At 38.8% G+C, this 19,196-nt stretch overlaps 1 protein-coding gene across 20 annotated transcripts in view; it reads right to left on the bottom strand.

Moving 5' to 3' along the window:
* KDM4C (lysine demethylase 4C) overlaps positions 1 to 19,196 on the bottom strand; it is a 435,403-nt gene that overhangs the window by 397,616 nt on the left and 18,591 nt on the right. For 12 of the 20 annotated variants that reach the window (XM_078436861.2, XM_078436859.1, XM_078436860.1 and 9 more), the window contains one exon: positions 12,819 to 12,918. The exons of 4 other annotated variants lie outside the window; for them this stretch is intronic. The gene's annotated coding sequence lies outside the window, so the exon portion shown is untranslated. Of the gene's footprint in view, positions 1 to 12,803; positions 12,919 to 19,196 lie in introns of all 20 variants that reach the window. 4 more of the 20 variants (XM_078436843.2, XM_078436845.2, XM_078436847.2 and 1 more) reach the window with 2 other exon arrangements.

Raw genomic sequence — 19,196 nt, 5'->3', positions numbered from 1 at the left:
AATAGACACTTAACCAAAGAAGACACCCAGATGGCAAACAGACACATGAAAAAATGCTCAACATCACTCATCATCAGGGAAATACAAATCAAAATCACAATGAGATACTACTCACACCTGTCAGAATGTTTAACATTAACAACTCAGGCAACAACAGATGTTGGCGAGGATGCGGAGAATCCTCTCTTTTGCAGTGCTGGTGGGAATTCAAACTGGTGCAGCACTGCTGGTAGGAATGCAAACTGGTGCAGCCACTCCAGAAAACAGTATGGAGATTCCCCAAAAAACAAAAAATAGAACTACCCTACAACCCAGTATTTGCACTACTAGGTATTTATCCAAGGGACACAGGGTTGCTGTTTCAAAGGGACACATGCACCCCAATGTTTATAGCATCACTATCAACCATAGCCAATGTATGGAAAGAGCCTAAATGCCCATCCATGGATGAATGGATAAAGAAGATGCGGTATATATATGTGTGTATATATACACACACACACAACAGAGTATTATTTGGCAATCAAAAAGAATGAAATCTTGCCATTTGCAACCACGTGGATGGAACTAGAGGGTATTATGCTAAGCGAAATTAGTCAGAGAAAGACAAATATCATATGACTTCACTCATATGAGGACTTTAAGAGACAAAACAGATGAACATAAGGGAAGGGAAGCAAAAATAATATAAAAACAGGGAAAGGGACAAAACATAAGAGACTCTTAAATATGGAGAACAAACAAAGGATTACTGGAGAGGTGGGGGGATGGACTAAATGGGTAAGGGGCATTAAGGAATCTACCCCTGAAATCATTGTTGCACTATAGGCTAACTAACTTGGATGTAAATTAGAAAAGCAAAGCAAAGCAAAGTGGAAAGAAAAGAAAAGAAAAAAGAAAAGAGGAAAGTTTACAGGATGTCAAAGTAAAAAAGTAGGTAGCAGACTGTGCTATAAAAATATGAACTTAATTATGCTGACAATAGTCAGGATGATTCCCTCAACATTTACTAATCACCTAATACACATGGAGTGCAAAACTGAGTAAGAAGCACTGGCCTGCCTGCCCTAGAAAGGAGTCCTGCCCCATCCCACTTCCAGATGCAGTAACAGTGTCTGGCATCTGACAATCCAAACCACAAATACTCTCAGAACAAAGCTTTCCTTTTTTTTTTTTTTTTTAATAATTTTAATTTGCCTGACAAAAAGAAAAACTGGGACAGGATGGAATAGATAAAGATGAAAACATGCTGGGGCGCTTGGGTGGCTCAGTCGGTTGAGCGTCCGACTTCGGCTCAGGTCATGATCTCACAGTTCGTGAGTTTGAGCCCTGTGTCGGGCTCTGTGCTGACAGCTCAGAGCCTGGAGCCTGCTTCGGAGTCTGTGTCTTCCCCTCTCTGTGTCCCTCCCCTGCTCGCTCTCTGTCTCTCTATCAAAATAAATAAACATTAAAAAATTTAAAAAAAATTAAAGATGAAAACATGCTATGGGATAATAAGAGGTTAAAACAGATCAGGGCTACAGATAAAGATGTGATCATCATTCAGGAAAGGTTTAAATAAGCATCTATCTCAAAAAGTACATGTGAGGAGAATCAAAATTAAACCCTGCCACCCACTATTAACTTAATATAAAGGAGAAAATAATCTGCATGGATATAGATATATTAATACATGACAGAAAATATTCTCCTTGCCTCAGGGACGAGGCATGCAAAAGAAAAAACCTTCCAGGCCACCTCCTCGCCTATCCCCCTTCATATGTGATACACATGTCCAAATCCATGGGCTGCAGGATGGAAGTCTAACCTCTATACAGGATACACATAATCCTTTAGAAGCGCCTAGATTCAGCCTTTACATAACTATCAGGGTCTTGTCCCTCACCACAGCCTGCATTATACTTTAAGCTCCAACAACTTGCACCGATTTGTGCTTCTCTCAACAAACCAGAACTCTCCATGCCTTTGCCCAAACCATTCCCTACCATCACAGTAGCCTTTACCTACCTCCTTACCTGGCAAGATTCTCAATCCTTCTCAAGTAGGCCTAAGTGAACCATCCTGTTTGCTTTGACCTCCCTCTCTGCATTCCTTATAGCAGTTGCCTGTCCCAACGGCTGACACTTCTGACCATACACTGAAACTCTAAACCCCTCAAAGGAAAATCAGACTCTCTGTCTCTTTAAGCCTTAACTTCCAGTCTGGGATCCAGCCTGGTTTGTAACATCTGCTATAATAACTACATGCCAACCGAATGAAGAAATAAATGACAAAATGCTAAAGTATATACATAAAATGATACCAAATGCAGGAAAAAGGAAAGCATTGATCTCACACACAGGAAAGTTACTTAGAAAACAAACTCATTTGCTTGACTGGTAAAGAATAATAGAACACAAAAATCTGAGCAGTGAAAAGGGGGAAGAAGCTCCCAGATTACCTTTGTAGAAATATTTGGTACCTGGAAGAGAGCCTTACTTTTTCCCTCGCCAAAGAACAAGGGTGGCATGCATAGCTCTCCAGCAGAGGAAAAAGCCACTAGGGAAGAAATGAGAAATCTAGCCAGTCACTCAACAGTTACTGAAGGCCTAACTGCTGAGCAGGCATTCAGGAAGGATGAAGAGAAACCCTAACAAGGAATGGAGTGAAATAGACAATAAATAAGTCATAAGCCCTCTGTAGAAAAAACCAGGGAGTAGCTATGTTATACAGGGTAGGTGAGGGAAGACATTTCAGGTGCCTGAGAGAGGGAATAAATCATGCAGATATCTGAAAGAAAAGCATTTTGAACTAAGTAAGAGCAAGGAGCCTCTTGGGCTCTTCAAGGAATAGCAAGGATGTGAGCGTGACTAGAACTCATAAGAAAAAGAGAATGGTGACAGCGAAGATGAGGAGAAGAGAGAGTTTGGGGGAAATAATCTGGGGCTCTTCCCCTTCTTGTACATTCCCATTCTTGCTACTCTAACAGGTATTTCAAGGAGATGACACGGCTTTCTAAGGTAACTCTCCTGGAGGATTTTAAGCAGAGCAGTGAGCAGGCTCATCATTCTGGCTGCTGTACCAAGCAAAGACAAGATTGGAAGCACAGAGGCAATATACACCAATCCAGGCAAAATAAAATGGTGACTTTGACCAGCAGTGAGAAGTGAGAAGTGATCAGATTACAGATATATTCGGAACAGAATTTCCTGATAGAAGTGAGAGAAACAGACAAGTCAAGATTTTTGGCCTAAAATACAGAACAATGGTTCTGATAAGAAACTGAAGCCAGAGAACTATTAATATATGCAGAGAATTAGTAGCAATCAGAATTAAATCTCTGCCCAGTTTGCTACCTGGCCTTTGAAACATACTTTGCCTCCTCCTGGTGTCACTATTCCTTGACTACACAAAACTAGTTATACCTACAAATCAGGTACATATACTAAAGACCTGGTTAGCTTATATTTCAGACCTTTTTCAATCTATAAAGTTAATATATGATCATCATGAAATTTGAAATATACTAAAGTATCTAAAAATTTAACATTAATCCCACCACCCTAATCTTTGCCAAAATGAGAGGCAAAAAAGTCTATTGTTAAGCTTTTTTATTTTTAAGTTTCTTTATTTGTGGGGGGGAGAGGCAAGAGAGCAGAGAAGGGGCAGAGAGAGAGAAAGAGAGAATCCCAAGCAGGCTTTACGCTATCAGCACAAAGCCCGATGTGGGGCTTGATCCCACAAACCATGAGATCGTGACCTGAGCAGAGATCAAGAGTCAGATCTTAACCAAATGAACATACAGGTGCCCCAAGTTTCCTGGTTTTTTTGTTTGTTTGTTTGTTTTTGTTTTGAATACTAGTGATACTGATCATTTTGGGGGCGTAAATAACCATTTTCATTTCATTTTTGGGTTGCTTCCTTACATTCTTTACCCTTAAAAGGTAACTTATAAGTTTTCTGTTCCTTGAGTTTTTCCTAATCCACATTTATCACTACCAAATTTAATCATGCTGCACAAATTCCCAGCCACCCTTCTTTCTCCTTTACTTTTACTTCTCTGAATCATGCAGAAAAGTAGGTTTAAAATGCTCTTGCAATAATGATTCTTAGTCAGAAAAAGACTGTTATATTTCGGGAAGAATATACCTATGATTTTCAGCTGAAGGTGATACAATGATCATTTTTTCAACGTTCCCCCTCTTTAGAGACTGAATCCCCAAAGTGAGTAACAGCAATTCTGTGATGACAACTTTGTTGTTTTGCTTCTACAGAGCTAGCCTTCAATGTTTTTATAAACCACCAAAACCAAATAGTCATATTTCTGGTAAATACCCTAAGAATTTTTTCTTAATGAGCTAAAGATCTTTTTTATTAAGTGAAGAAAAGCCTAACACTAATTCATACTTCTGTAATTCTCCCAAGCTTCTTTTCTGAAAAATTTTACCTTATCATGAAGGACAAACATCTATTCTTCTTATTTTAATCATGTATCTTTATTTGGCAATAAAAAAAAGAAACTGGGGCTGATACTTTCCTGCTAAATGTAAATCTATATCCTATATTGCTTTCCTGTGTACACCTGTATTTCCAACTTCTGTTCTCTTATTTAAGCAAGTTCTATGAAAAACATAAAAACGGATGGTTCTCATCTTAGGGGTATTATTTTCTTAGACAATGCCTTCCCACAGAACTGGTCTGCACTGCTAACTGCCTCCGAAGAGAACACTTAAGGATCTACTGCAATCCTAAGAGATAAAGCACTCACCATTTAAGCAGATAATTTATTAAGCTAAAAAGAAAATGAACTAAGGCACAATTATCAGTCATGTGATATTAGAAGAGAACACTCCCCTATGCTTCTTCATGTGCACTCGCCCGAACACTGGAGGCATCCTTGCCAGCCCTCATTCCTCCCTCCCTACAGTGAGATTTTAAAAGAAACTGAGCAGTCAAGGTCCAGAAGGAACAGGTGTGACTACTCTACTCTACTTCAGTTCCCAAGTGCTAAGTCCACCAGAGGCAGCTGGAAATCTCGCATCTCTTTTTTTTTTTTTTTTTTTTTTTTTTCAAAAAATGTTTATTTATTTATTTTGAGAGAGAGAGAGAGAGAGAGAGAGAGAGAGAGAGCCTGCGAGCATGCAAGCTGGGGAGGGGCAGAGAGAGAGAGAGAGAGGAAGAGAAAGAATCCCAAGCAGGCTCCACGCTGGGGCGTGGCCCCGACACAGGGCTCAATCTCATGACCCTGAGATCATGACCTGAGCTGAAATCAAGAGTGAGATGCTTAATCAATTGAACCACCCAGGCACCCTGGAAGTCTGGCATTTCTATTGCAACACTGAAGCTCACCCACTTTGGGCCTCACAGTGAGCCAAGTAAGCTTCTACTTGCAGAGTGCCTCAGTCAGGCATTGTTATGAGTTGAATTATGTCCCCACAAAAGATGTGTTAAAACCTAACCCCTAATACATGTGAATGTGACTTTATTTGAAAACAGGGGTTTTGCAGATGTAATCAAGTTAAGATGAGGTCATGCTTCATGAGGGCGGACCCTAGTCCAATATGACTGGTGTCTGTATAAGAGGAGAAGGGCTGGACAAAGAGGGAAGAATACCATGTGAAGAGGGAGGCAGCCTGGAGTCATGCAGCTACAAACCAAGAAATGCCAGCAAATATAAGATGCTAAGACAAAGGCACAGAACAGATTCTTCCCCAAATCCTTTACAGAAAGCATGGCCCTACTGACACTTTGATTTTGGCCTTCTAGCCTGCAGAACTGTGAGAGAATAAATTTCTCTTGTTTTAAGCCATCCAAGTCTGTGGTAATTTGTTATGGCAGCCCTAGCAGACTAACGCAGGCATCAGGGGTCATATTGATGGGAACATAGTAGCCTACCACATTCTGCAACCCAGTTTCACCAATAGTAAAGCCTATAATACTCTGACCTTCCACCTGACTCCTTCGTCTTTCTCAGTTGGGTAGAAAACTGGCAGACCACCCTGAAAATGCCACATTAGCCACTAGCACTGCCTATCTAGGAACTGAAACACAACAGGGACATCGGGCTTTAAATTCTTCCCTTTTCTATCATCCCAGGACCTCACAGGCCTGGAGCCCTAAGTTAGAGAGCAAGACAGCAAAGAAAATCCTCAGTCTATTAATCATTTTTTGCCTAAGCCAGACCTCAATCCTCTCCCAGAGACCCAGGGGGCTCTTCTTTAATCTTCTTGGTCCCATTCAAATCAGCAGTCCACCTTGCTCTACCAGCCTACAGAGATCAGAAGTAAGAATGGGAAGTTGGACTCAGGGAGACAGTTCTGGGAAAGAAGAGTCAAGGCAACAGATAAATCTGTGCAAAAGTTTCTTTTATTGCACAGAATCTAGGATGAGTCCCAGGAGAAGGTTCCTGAAGAGAAGTGATCCAAGTAAACATGTAGATTCTTTCCAACAGTCTATACTGGCCAACTCACAATTCTGACTGTACCACTCTTTATACTCTTGGTGGATGGAAACAGGCAGAAATCATCCTCCTGGGCGAACTGAGCAGTGCTTCTCCTTCTCCTGTTCACCAAAGATCTGGCAAGATTAACAGATACTGGAGCACTCAGGGTGTCATCTTCTCAGAATTAAGTATACAGAAGAGGTGTTGAAACCAGCAAAATTGCCAAGTATTCACTCTTGGCTCCACCCCACATAACATTCCTTTCCTGGGTCAGACTACAACGAGGTCTAGACTTCAGTGAGTGGGTCAGGAGAAGCAATTTTCTTTCCATGAAATGCCCACAGTGTAATTGATTCTAGTTGCAAACCCCAAACTTCTTCCCAGCACTAAATCTTATATAATATCTAATTTATGTGTCCACTTCAGTCTTGCATCAATTTTTCAAATGCACTGAGTCAGATATTAATGACACAAGTCATTTCTTGGTTTTCGTTCTTGTATCTCTTACACTTCCCTAAGTGTCCACCAATAGGGGTCTGGTTGGATCAGTGTGGTACTTCCAACAACAGAGTATAGGCAACATAAAAGAATGAGAAGGATCTCTAAGTACAGATCTGGGGTGATTTCCAAATTACACTGTTAAATTAAAAAAGCAACGTGCAGAACAGAGTTTATAATATTCTACTTTTTGTATAGGAAGCAAGATCCAACCCACAAAAATGGTTACCTATAGTGAAAAGAAGAGACAGGTAAGGAAGCAAAACTTTTATGAGTATAGCCCTTTTAACTCAGCAATCACGTATATGATATACAAAATTAAAAACAAAATTAAAAAGAAAAAAAAAAGCCAGGCCTAACACCTGAAAAACAAATTAACTGTATAATAAGTCAGTGACATGAACAAACAAGGAAAAGAATTGCTTACGTAACTTCGAATCACAGTATTTAGGCTGTAGATTCTAACAGGATATATTTTAGGATATAGGATGATTTTTTAAATGTATATAAATTACATTTCTTTGTTAGATTTTTTAGTAGTAATATTAGTGTTAGGTCTTTTTTAACTATTACAAGTACACTATAAGATACAGCAAGTAAGCAATAATGCTAACGTCATTAGGAATCAAGATTTTCATTATAGGGGTCCCTGGGTAGCTCAGTGGTTAAGTGTCTGACTCTTGATCTCAGCTCAGGTTTTGATCTCAGGATCAAGAGATACCAATATAAAATCCTTTGATTACATAAAAAGTGAGTCTTTCATTAGAATTTGAAATAGCAATATGAACTCAAGATTTTTTTCTCTTAAAATGTTTATCTTCTAATACTGCCCACTGAAAAAGGCATAAAAACAATGACAAAACAGTAATAAAAATTACTGCACACAAATTATGGTCTCTAAATATTATATTTCAATAAAAAGAACCAGGGATATTTGAAGAAAAGGCTAGTTCCAGGTCTGGGACAAGAAATGTATAATATGTGACTAAAACATGTTGTTCCAGAAAGCAAGCAAGCTATCAAAGACTAATGAGAGTACATTACCACTTCAAAACTAAATCACTACTAAGAAAATTAGATATCATGTGCCTCCTGATAAGATACACTGAGAAGGATACACCATCACTTATATGGCTATTCCAATGAAAAGTAAGACTGTTAGAGAATAAAAAGAGCATTACATATATGGATAAAAACTATATGTATGCACCAACAACCAGCCACCAGATATTTGCACAGAAAAGCACAATAATGTAACAAGGGAGAAAAAAAATTAGATTAAAAGAACAATAACACAATGGATGCCTTGCTAGCTCAGTCAGTAGAGCATGCAACTCTTTATCTCACGTTCATGAGTTCAAGCCACATGCTGGGCATAGAGCTTACTCAAAATAAAAAAATAGTATTATAGGGGCGCCTGGGTGGCTCAGTCAGTTGAGCGCCCGGCTTCGGCTCAGGTCATGATCTCATGGTTTGTGAGTTCAAGCCCCGCGTCGGGCTCTGTGCTGACAGCTCAGAGCCTGGAGCTTGTTTAGGATTCCCTCTCTCTCTGCTCCTCCCCTGCTCACATTCTGTCTCTCTCTCTCTCTCAAAAATAAATAAACATTAAAAAAAATTTTTTTTAAATAATAGTATTACAAAAGAGCAGTAACACAACTAGAATAAAGGGTCTTTAATATGTTTAATATGTATGCATATGCATATCTACATTCTTATAAACCTGAGAATATCCTCATTTAAAAGGCATAAATTAGAACATTGAACCTTTTAGATTCAATACTCAGACTTTTTCTAACTGCCTAACCTATTATTTTATACTTGTAAAGTTCAATGGCAGAATGTCAGAGTTCCTTTATCAATAGTCAGATTCTACTAAATAGGCAACTATTAGAAAATGGGAGATGAGGGTTGGGGAAAGATAGATTCTATTCAGTCACAGCTTGCACAACACAACCACCACCTAATTGTTAGAAATCCCATTATCTTTTTCCCTTGGGATAAAGTTTCCATTCATCTCTAACAGTACAATGGCCACAACCATGTTGATTAATTAGTCTGTGCCCAAATCCTTAGGTTGAAGCACTAGACTAAACAAAAGATTACTGTAGCAGCCAGTGACAGTTACTCGGCTTTCCAGCACTTAAACTAAATTGACATCACACTGGTAATCTCAACCAAACAGAATGATATTTTTTTTAATTACTATTACAATGGATGTTGAAGTAAATCACCTTGTATATTTCTTTCAAATTGTGACTATTTCACTTAAGAGGCAGCCAGGTGAAGGCAGACAGAGCCAGACAGAGCCAGACAGAACTGGATTCTTTTTTTTTTTTTTTTTTTTTTTTTTTAAAGTAGGCACCATTCCCAATGTGGGGCTTGAACTCATGACCCTGAGATTGAGAGTTGCATGCTCTACAGACTGAGCCAGTCAGGCAACCCCAGAACTGGATTCTTATCCCTCCTGCCTCCCCCACTTAATGACCACATGACCTCTGGAAAGTTTCTTAAGCTAGACCTCTATTTCCTCATTAATACCACTCCTCCCTACAGCATTGTAATGGGTACTCAGTTCGAAGTTAAATGTAAGAATCTAGCACATTGTCAGGCTACACAGTAATGACACAGATGTTGGCTTAAAAAAAAATGGGGTGCCTGGGTGGCTCAGTCAGTTAAGTGTCCAACTTCAGCTCAGGTCATGATCTCACAGTTGGTGGGTTCAAGCCCCACGTCAGGCTCTGTGCTGATAGCTCAGAGCCTGGAGCCTGCTTCTGATTCTGTGTCTCCCTCTCTCTCTGCGCCCCACCCCCCCTCACGCTTTGTCTCTCTGTCTCTCAAAAATAAATAAAAATGTTAAAAAAAAAATTTACAAAAAAAAAAACCTTTTCAAATTAAATCCCTTCTATTACCTTCTTCCCCAATGCCTATACACATGCTCAAATCTCTCCCACATAATTTTTAAAGGTTCTCTATACACCATCCCCCTCCCAGAAAGACCCCAGCTATAGCCTTTGCTCTACAACCCCTCACAGACAAAACCCAACAGAGAATAGCCTACATTCATGTTGTCCACTCCATCTATTCAATCATCAGTCCTGCTGCAATCTGACATCTCCACCCACCAATGCATTGAAATCACTCTGGGTAAGGTTGCCAGTGACTTTTTTTTTTTTATTTATAAATTTTTTTAATGTTTTTATTTATTTTTGAGGCAGAGAGAGACAAAGCATGAGCAGGGGAGGGGCAGAGAAAGAGGGAGACACAGAATCAGAAGCAGGCTCCAGGCTCTGAGCTGCCAGCCAGCACAGAGCCTGATGCAGGGCTTGAACTCACGAACTGTGAGATCATGACCTGAGCCGAAGTCGGTCACTTAACCGACTGAGCCACCCAGGTGCCCCCATGACTTTCTAATTGCTATAGGCTACATGCTGTCTTTAGTCCTCTTCCCAGTCTCTTTGTAGCCTTTAAAACTGAATAAGTCCTCCCCTGGTACAGCTACTGCAGATGGGGAGGACATATACCATCCTCCATTCACTCTCTCATGGTTAACTCCACCCTCCACCCTGAACTCCTTTCTGCACTCCTCCAGAGCCAAATCTTTCACAACTGGTATACCACAAGGTTCTTTCTGTGGTTGTCTTCCCTTTCCATCAGTCACAGACAGACACTGTCATCCAACTGTCCTTACCAATGCCTCAGAAATATGCAACAAGGACCTCTCTCCCCTAAATCCAAGTCCAGCAAATCTAAATGCCTAGTAGGCAGAGCCATTTTTAGATGATTCTCAAACTCAACAGAGATAAAACTTAATCCAAAAGTTACTAGGAATAAAAAGGAATCCTTCCTCTAAAATCTGCTTCTCTACCCCACAGTCCCAATCCTAGTTCATTCAATCCATCCATGGTCCTGCTCTGCCTTTTTCAGCCAGCACTGACCAGCACAATCCTCAGAGCTTACAAGTGCATGAGGGAACATGCACACAAGTGTCTGTAATACTACAGGTCAGGGTCATCTCACACGTAGACTCCATTATGAAGCCTTTCCTGGCAACACTCCCCACAAACTAACGGTCATTTTTAATGTTCTTCTCACCCTCACTCCATATATACACAGCCATCCCTCATTATTCCTGGTTTCAGTATTTGCAAATTCACCTACTTGCTAAAATTTATCTGTAACCCCCAAACCAATACTTGTGGCACCTGCATGGCCATTCATAAACATTCGCAGTATTGAAATATTTGAATCAGCCAATATGCACATCCCTTCAGCAGAGGTCAAACAAGGACATGCTCCCTCTTGTTTCAGTCCTCAAACTGTAAACAAATATATTTTTGCACTCTCTTTAGTGCCAGTGGTATTTGCATTTTTTCTGTTTCTTATTGGTGATTTAGCTGCTTAAAACAGTCCCCAAGCATAAGTTCCTAAGTGCAAGAAAGCTATAATGTGCCCTATGACAAACATACTAGGTTATGTAACTTCAGGCATAAGTTATAGTGCTGCTGGCATGGGTTCAATGTTAGTGAATCAACAATTATATATTAAATAAGGTGCCTTTAAAACAGAAATATACAGGGGTGCCTGGGTGGCTCAAGTGATTTCCCCTCAGGTCATGATCTCACAGTTGGTGGGTTTGAGCCTTGTGTCGGGCTCTGTACTGGCAGTGCGAAGCCTGCTTGGAATTCTCTCTCTCACTCTCTCTCTGCCCCTCCCCAGCTCATACTCTCCCTCCTCTCTCAAAAAAATAAACATTAAAAAAAAAAACCAGAAATACACATAAAACAAGGTGATTGATAAATAGCTCAGTTGACAAAAATGTGTGATCAAAGCCTCACAGAAATCTAACCCCGTATTTCCCCTCAGTATTCAGTAATTCAGTATTCTCAGTGACTTTATATAACATAACTACCAAAAATCATGAGAATCAATTATATCTTAGCCCTTTGAATGAGACCATTCAGAAAAAGCCTCCACCCCTCAGCCCTGGAAGCCATCTTCCCTCCTTCCCTCAAGAATTTCTCCCACTCATGGCAGTGAGCCCAGGCAGCCAAATACTGCATACTGCAATTGACCTGCACGAGCTCCATTACTGCCCTAGGAACTCAGAATTGGGGAACAGAGGAAGCCATGAAGGGCTGGGACAGCCATTTTTCTTCCTTTTGCATAAACAGAGAATGACCAAAGGAAGGACATTAGCAGAAAGAAGTAGAATAGAGAGAATCCACATAGCCCCAGAGAGAGATTTGCGGGGGGGGGGGGGGGGGGGGGGGGGGGGAGAAGGAAAGAAACCAAGCCTCAGACATCGTAGGCATAATGGAAGTCATAGGGTAAACACTCAAAGAGTTTGCATCTGCAAGAGACTGAGTAGTCGGAAGAGCTGAAATCTACATTGCAAAAGGCATTCCACATATGCTTTAAATTCTTCCAATATGAAGAGGCTTGAATTCAGAACTGGACAGAGTGTGGAACGAATTGGAGACCACAAGGTTTTCTTCTTACTGGAACAGAACTAGCACAGGTAATTTAGCTCTTAAGAACAGTCCTGGCACTATTACTGATCTCTGGATGACAACTAAGACAGCATGTTCATGGAACAAACAAATGCAGCAGCAACCTCCTGCACCCCAGATTTCAGCCATGGTGCTATGATCCCAGACCCTGATTCTTCAGTTTTCTATTTGTGGCAGAAATGGCAGATCCGTTCGCAGCACCTCCAGTAGTGTTCTGGGATACATCCAGTGCCTGCTCTCCAAACTTCAACAGCTCCAGTATCAAATCCATTTCTGCTTAAGTTAACCAGGGCAGTAGCCATAATCTGTCACTAAATCATGACTGATAAAATTATCAAATACAAGCTGATAACAATGATGAATGGAAAAGAAACCTGGTATACAAATACCAGATGTACGGGCATCCAACTCTTGATCTCAGCTCAGGTCTTGATCTCAGGGTCATGCGTTCAAGCCCCACATTGGGTTCCACGCTGGGCATAGAGCCTACTTTAAAAAAAAAAGAAAGAAAGAAAGAAAGAAAAAATACCAGATGTAAATCAAATAAATGTTTTCTTCATATCTACTTGCCTTTTATTAGTAATCCTTTCTAACAATCAGTTCCTTGGTATATCTTAATGAAATTAACTTGAATGACTCAAAATTCATTCTGTAATATTGAGTACAAATTATCAATTGAGCCACTAAACAAACTAACCAGCCACCTACAGGTACTTACTGTTAGTGGCCTACTATAGTAGAAGCTCTCAATAACCTTCTATTTAACAGATTTACCAGATAAAGGATACACACTATATATTATCTCTGAAAAACACCACACAGTACAAACTTGAGTATGTTTATTATGTCTAAGTACCAGTTGAACTGCATGCTTAGCAATCAAGTGTTTATTTCCAATCCAGTTTATGCCACTTGTGCTAATTATCTGACATAATTAAATATTATGTAAATAGATGAAGTGTGAATACAACAATGTTATGTTTCTATAAGATTTAAGTTGAATCTTTTGGAGTGATCCAGTAAAGATGAGATGATTTTTTAAAAAGGGAAGGGGGATATCAAATGAAGTGTGGGAATTGCAACAGTAAAAGGTTAGGGGGTAGAAGGATTTGTAAAATCTACGATTCCAGCTCATATTACTTCAAATGTTTCACTCACTCTGCTTTGAAAAAATAGAAACTGAAAGCGGTAGATGCTGTATTGGGTGTGGTTTATGCAAAAGAGGAAATGCAGGACTTCAAACTTCTTTCAGAGAAATGGCTTTGCTTTACAACAAAAGATAGGCAAATTATTGTACAAGTTTTAAGTAGAAATAAAATAATTGATGTATGTATCTTTTTTTATATAATAGGCATCTTTAACCAAAACAAAAACTACTCAATACCTTGGGAAAGAACCATTCTGTGTCTTATAATAATGGAAGGTCAATAATTGTCAAAAGTCTTTCCACATGGTTAAGGATAGCTATTTCCCTTATTTCTTCCACACTGCCAAGCCTCCATTCATGCTTTAGAAGAAAGTTAAATCAATGAAGGCGTCTAATGTGAATTAAAGAAAAACACAAAACTTTGTGGGTTTATTCTTATACTTACTGCTATTATTACTTTTTTTTTTTAACTTTTTCCTTAGAAGAACTTCAAACTTACAGAAAAATTGCTGGAATAGAATAAAAGAAAAAGCCTGCATATACTGCAGCCAGATGATCTGAAGCCAGATTCATCCAATAATATTTTACCCTATTTGCTGCTTTATCAATGTGTGTTCTCATCTCTCTTCTTCCATTAATATATCACCCACACACAATTTTTTTTTCTGAACCATTTAAGACTAAGTTGCATACATCATGGTCCTTTACCCCTAAAAACTTTAGAGTACATTTCCTAAGAATAGGGGTCTTACATAGATAAAGTTTTCAGCTCCAGTAAGTTTAACATAGATACAATACTTGAATCCAATTTCTGTGTTCCAATTTTGTGAAGTGACCAAATAAGATACTTGACACCTTTTTTTCCCTCTAGTAGGGAATTCCATCTAGGATTAGAAAATGCATGTAGCTGTCATGTCTCTTTAGTATTCTTTAATGTGGGATATTTCCAGAGCCTTTCTTTGTCTTTAATTTTTTAAGCATTCAGTCATTTTGTTTTAACATTTAAATAGAACATGTATTTGTTTTAAATTGAACATTTTCTGGGTGGCCCAGTCAGTTAAGCATCCAACTTCAGCTCAGGTCATGATCTCACAGTTTGTAAGTTCGGGCCCCGTGTCAGATTCTGTGCTAACAGTTCAGAGCCTGGAGCCTGCTTCAGATTCTGTGTCTCCCTCTGTCTCTGCCCCTCCCCTGCTCACGTTCTGTCTCTCAAAAATGAATATATGTTAAATAAATAAATAAATAAATAAATAAATAGAACATTTTTCATCTTGGTATATTTTTTAAGCTAAGAATTTTTCGTTTTGTTGCTGGCATATAATATGTCATTAATTTTTAAATTGATCTCATATCCAGCTACCCTAGTCATCTCATTTCCACTAATTTGTCTATCATGTGAAAATTATCTGAGAATAGTGTTTTTGTTGTTTCCTTAATAAAACTTATTCTTTTTATTTCTCTTTCTCCTTTACTGACCTGTCTAGGACACCCTAGTGCTAAAGAGAAGTAATGACGGGAATGTCTTAATATACAGGGAATGCTTCTAGCCTCTGCAATCAGACAACACAAAGAAATAAAAGGCATCCAAATCAGCCAGGAGGATGTCAAACTTTCACTCTTTCCAGATGACATGATATTCTATATGGAAAACCCAAAAGATTCCACCAAAAAACTTCTAGAATTGATTCATGAATTCAGCAAAGTTGCAGGATATAAAATCAATGCACAGAAATCAGTTGCATTCCTATACACCAACAATGAAGCAACAGAAAGAGAAATCAAGGAATCGATCCCATTTACAGTTGCACAAAAAACCATAAAATACCTAGGAATAAATCTAACCAAAGAAGTGAGAAATCTATACACTGAAGACTATAGAAAGCTTATGAAAGACATTGAAGAAGACACAAGAAAATGGAAAAAGATTCCATGCTCCTGGATAGGAAGAAAAATATTGTTAAAATGTCAACACTACCCAAAGCAATCTACATATTCAATGCAATCCCTATCAAAGTAACACAGCATTCTTCACAGAGCTAGAACAAATAATTCTAAAATTTGCATGGAACCAGAAGAGACCCTGAATAGCCAAAGCGATCTTGAAAAAGAAAACCAAAGCAGGAGGCATCATAATCCCAGACTTCAAGCTATACTACAAAGCTATAATCATTAAGACAGTATGGTACTGGCACAAGAACAGACACTCAGATCAACGGAACACAATAGAGAACCCAGAAATGGACCCACAAATGTATGGCCAAATAATCTTTGACAAAGCAGGAAAGAATATCCAATGGAATAAAGACAGTCTCTTCAGCAAGTGTTGCTGGGAAAACTGGACAGCAACATGCAGAAAAATGAACCTGGACCACTTTCTTATGCCATACACAAAAATAAACTCAAAATGGATGAAAGACCTCAATGTAAGACAGGAAGCCATCAAAATCCTCGAGGAGAAAGTAGGCAAAAACCTCTTTGATCTGGGCCACAGCAACTTCTTACTCAACACGTCTCTGGAGGCAAGGGAAATAAAAGCAAAAATGAACTACTGGGACCTCATCAAAATAAAAAGCTCCTGCACAGTGAAGGGAACAATCAGCAAAACTAAAAGGCAACCAAAGGAATGAGAGAATATATTTGCAAATGACATATCAGATAAAGGGTTAGTATCCAAAATCTATAAAGAACTTATCAAACTCAACACCCAAAAACAAATAATCCAGTGAAGAAATGGGCAAAAGACATGAATAGACACTTCTCCAAGGAAGATATCCAGATGGTCAACCGACACATGAAAAAATGCTCAACATCACTCATCATCAGGGAAATACAAATCAAAACCACAATGAGATACCTTACACCTGTCAGAATGGCTAACATTAACAACTCAGGCAACAACAGATGTTGACAAGGATGTGGAGAAAGAGGATCTCTTTTGCACTGCTGGTGGGAATGCAAGCTGGTGCAGCCACTCTGGAAAACAGTATGGAGGTTCCTTAAAAATTAAAAATAGAACTACCCTACAACCCAGCAATTGCACTACTAGGCATTTATCCACAGGATACAGGTGTGCTGTTTTGAAGGGACACATGCACCCCCATGTTTATAGCAGCACTATCAACAATAGCCAAAGTATTCAAAGAGCCCAAATGTCCACCAACAGATGAATGGATAAGGAAAATGTGGTATATATATACAATGGAGTATTACTCAGCAATCAAAAAGAATGAAATCTTGCCATTTGCAACTAAATGGATGAAACTGGAGGGTATTACGCTAAATGAAATTAGTCAGTCAGAGAATGACAAAAATCATATGACTTCACTCATATGAGGACTTTAAGAGACAAAACAGATGAACATAAGGGAAGGAAAACAAAAGTAATATAAAAACAGGGAGGGGGACAAAACAGAAGAGACCCATAAATACAGAGAACAAACTGAGGGTTACTGGAGGGGTTGTGGGAGGGGGGATGGGCTAAATGGGTAAGGAGAACTAAGGAATCTACTCCTGAAATCATTGTTGCACTATATGCTAACTAATTTGGATGTAAATTTTAAAAAATAAAAAATAAAGTTATATATATATGTGTGTGTGTGTGTGTATATATATGTATGTATATATATGTATGTATATATACAGGGAATGCTTCTAACTTTTAGTCTTCAAAATTCTTACTATGTATAAGTACCCTTTAACAGGTTAGAAAAGTTCTACTCTATTCCCTTCTCCAGGAGATTTTTTGTTGTTTTTGTTTTGCTTTCTTTTTTTTTTTTTTAATTTTTTTTTCAACGTTTTTTATTTATTTTTGGGACAGAGAGAGACAGACAGAGCATGAACGGGGGAGGGGCAGAGAGAGGGAGACACAGAATCGGAAACAGGCTCCAGGCTCTGAGCCATCAGCCCAGAGCCCGACGCGGGGCTCGAACTCACGGACCGCGAGATCGTGACCTGGCTGAAGTCGGACGCTTAACCGACTGCGCCACCCAGGCGCCCCTTGTTTTGCTTTCAAATCACAAATAGATGTTAAATTTTATCAAATGCTTTTTCTGTACCTGTTACAATGGATTTTCTTTTATCTATTATTGCAATTAAATATGATTCTAAAGTTGGGGCACCTGGGTGGCTCAATTGGCTAAGCGTCTGACTTCAGCTCAGGTCATGATCTTATGGTCAATGGTTTTGAGCTCCACACTGGGCTCAATTCTGACAGTGTAGAAACTGCTTGGGATTCTCTCCCCCCGCCCCCCGCCCCTCCCCCACTCATGCTTTCTCTCTCAAAATAAATAAACTTTAAAAAATATATATGATTCTAATGTTGAACTAACCTATATTACTAGAATACACCTGATGCCATATCACACTACAATTATCTGTACTAATATAATATTTAAGGTTTCATATTCTGTCTTCCTAAGTGAGGCTAGCTTATAATTTTCCTTATTCACACTATCCTTGCCTAATGCTGACATTAGGATGTATCAGCCTGAAAAAATGAGGCAGGCAGTGTTCCTAAAAGAGACAAACTTTGACTTTGTTAGGGTTAGAATTAAGTATTATTTGAATACTTTGTGGAACTAGCCTGAAAAACCATCTGAACCTGGCATTTTCTTTGCAGTAAGACTTATAACTACAGAATCAATTCTCTTAAATGGTATGTTTCTACTACTTCTTGTTTTGTGTGTGTTTTAATGTGTGTGTGTGTGTGTGTGTGTGTGTGTGTGTGTGTGTTTTATTGAAGTAGAGTTGATACCCAATATTAGATTCACTTCAGATGTACAAAATATTGATTCAACAATAATATATACATTATGAAATGTTTACCACAATAAGTGTAGCTACCATCTGCCATAATATTTCTACTCCTTCTTGAATCTGTTTCAGAATTTATACTTCTCTGGAAAACTGTCCATGCAAATGTATTTGCCTAAGTTTTTCATGGCCTCATGTATAATAAAGTAGTATTTCCGGTCCTCATGCTATTCCTATCCATTGTTTTTTATCCAAGGTAAGAATCCACAGCTCCTATCACTCTCAAAAATATATCACACATGACCCCAAAAAATAAGAGTTACTGGATTTGATCACAGCCACAGAAGTGAGCTGCTGAACTGTGCCTCCATCAATAGCACAGTGACCTCACCTAAGCACCTCATCTTTGTTAATGTTAAGTCTCAGTAACCCTTAAACTTGGGAAATTGAACAAATTCAATGTTCCTACAACTGGTGAGCAGTGGTTCCACCAGTCCTCTGAAAAATAAGAATGAAAGTGCTCTAATTTTTCATAAAGTTCCAGTTTTATTCTCAAAGAATGCTTTCTACTTTGTTGATATTTTTTGGACAGTAGGAATAGATAGTAAGTTTTCTTTGATACTTTTTTTTTTTTTTTAGAAAAAGGTTGACCCAAAAAAAAAAAAAAAAAAAAAGGAAAGGAAATTAAAAGTTGGCAAGCCTATGTCAATCCAACTTATTTTTTCAAATCCAGAAGTCTGGAAACCAATAAACTATATGATCTCTAACACTTTCATGGCCACAATGTTGTATGTAAGAGACAGGAAGGGACAAAGGATAGAGGGATGGAAGGAACTAATTATTTACATTAACAAAGATCAAGTAACTT

This window comes from Panthera onca, chromosome D4, assembly GCF_046562875.1.
Source record: "Panthera onca isolate mPanOnc1 chromosome D4, mPanOnc1 haplotype 2, whole genome shotgun sequence".
Lineage (NCBI taxonomy): Eukaryota > Metazoa > Chordata > Mammalia > Carnivora > Felidae > Panthera > Panthera onca.
This window is presented reverse-complemented; position numbering and strand designations above follow the sequence as displayed.